Below are 2,329 nucleotides of genomic sequence, written 5' to 3'. Positions count from 1 at the left end.
CACCATTTCAAAAGTTTCTGCATGTACAATTCAGTGACATCGATTACATTCTTCCAGTTGTGCTGCTGTTCTATCATTTTCCAAATTATTCCATCACCATTATCTTCAACTCACTGCCCCCTAGGCTTCCCATCAAACCTTTTGAGTTGCTGTTGTCAATTTGATCTCACATAGACAATTTTTCTTGTACCTAGATGAAGATTTGTAAAACAAATAATTTCTCCTTAAACAGTTAGTACACATATTGCCCTATGACAATGGTTAACAACCCCATGACATGTCAACACTGTCTCTTCTCAACCTTGGGTTCCCTATCACCAGCTTTCCTGTCCCCTCCTGCCTTCTAGTCCTTGTCCCTGGACTGCTGTGCCTCATTAGTCCTGTTTTGTTTTATGAGGCTGTCCAATCCCCGGCTGAACAGTGAACTTCGGGGGTGACAGCACTACTGAGCTAAAAGGGTGTCTGAGGGGCCATACTCTCGGGGTTTCTCCAGTCTGTCAGGACAGTAAATCTGGTCTTTTTTTGTGAGTTAGAATTTTATTCTACTTCATTTTCCAGCTCTGCCCTGGACCCTCTATTGTGATCCGGGTCAGAACAGTCAGTGGTGGTAGCCGGCCAACATCCAGCTGTACTGGACTCAGTCTGGTGGAGGCCGTGGTAGCTGTGGTCCATTAGTCCTTTGGACTAATCTTTTCCTTTTTTCTTGTTCCCTTCATTCTCCCTTTCTCCCGAAGGGTTGAGACCAGTGGAGTATCTTAGATGGCTACTCACAGGCTTTTAAGACCCTAGGCGCTACTTACCAAGGTAGAATGTAGAACATTTTCTTTATAAACTATGTTATGCCAGTTGAGCTAGATATTCCCTGAGACCATGGTCCCCACAGCCCTCCACCCAGCAATTCAGTCCCTCAGGGAGTTTGGAAGTGTCTATGGGGCTTCCATGAGCTTTCCTTGTACAAGTTGTGCTGGCTTCCCCAGTATTTTGTACTGTCTTACCCTTCACCAAAGTTACCACTTATCTATTGTCTATTTAGTCCCCCCCCAACTCCTCCCATCCCTCATAACCAACAAAGATTGTTTCTTTTTGTGTGTAAACTTTTACATGAGTTTTTACAGTAAAGGTCCTTTTGTGATTGACTTATTTCACTCAGCATAATGTCTTCCAGTTTCATCCATGCCATGAGATGCTTCACAGATTCATCATTGTTCTTTATCTTTGCATAATACTCCATTGTGTGTATGTGCCATAGTTTGTTTATCCATTCATCTGTTGATGGGCATCTAGGTTGCTTCCGTCTTTTTGCTATTGTGAACACTGCTGCAATGAATATGGGTGTGCATATGTCTATTCGTGTGATGGTTCTTATTTCTCTAGGATATATTGCTAGGAGTGGGATTGCATTTTGTAGTGCTTTTTTTTGTGGTGCTGACGTTTTCTTTGTTCCTCTTACTCTCTTGCACTGAGTTCCCTTTGTGGATTTTTTTCATTTCTTTTGTTTTTGCTGAGACTTTATGTTTTTCTTCTTTATTGTGATGAGTAGGTTTGTTAACTTTCTTTGTGGTTACCTTGAAATTTACCCTTATCTTCCTGGATTTGAACCGGTCTATTATTACTTGGTATCACCTTGCCTTCCTCTCCAGTAGAAGGTTCTATATCTACACCATTTATTCCCTCGTTTATTGTTCTGTTGCTGTTGTCATTTACAGATAAACCTCTCTGGTTCCCTGTTGTAATTCTTTTGATTTTGCATAGTCCTTAAGAGTTCATTTCCTAGGTTGGTATCTGGCTAGTACCATCCTGTGTCCTATATTCAGCCTGTGGTCTGATGTTGTTTGTTCTCAGATTGAAGGACTCCCTTTAATAAGTTTTGTAAATTTGGTTTGGTTTTTACATAGTCCCTTAATTTCTGCTTATCTGGAAATGACCTAATTTCACCATTATATTTGAACCAGAATTTTACAGGAAGTATATTCTTGGCTGGCAATTTTTTTCTTTCAGGGTTTTATGTATTCATCCCATTGTCTTCTTGCCTGCATGGTTTCTGCTGAATAATCCGAGCTTAGTCTTATTGTTCCTCCGCTGTATGTGACTTCTTGTTTTTCTCGAGCTGCTCTCAGGATTCCTTGACTTTGATTTTAGCCAGTGTGATTATGATATGCCTTGGTGATTTTCTTTTGGCGTCTATCCTATATGGGATTCGTTGAGCTTCTTGGATGATAACCTTTTCATCTTTTATGATATTGGGGAAGTTTTCTGTCAGCAATTTTTCAATGATCCTCTCTGTGTTTTCTGTTTTCTCCCTTGTTCTGGAACTCTGATCACTTGCAGA

This window comes from Trichechus manatus, unplaced genomic scaffold, assembly GCF_000243295.1.
Source record: "Trichechus manatus latirostris isolate Lorelei unplaced genomic scaffold, TriManLat1.0 scaffold00181, whole genome shotgun sequence".
In the NCBI taxonomy this organism is placed as follows: Eukaryota; Metazoa; Chordata; class Mammalia; order Sirenia; family Trichechidae; genus Trichechus; species Trichechus manatus.
The sequence above is the reverse complement of the archived record's forward strand: the minus strand, read 5'-3'. Positions refer to the sequence as shown.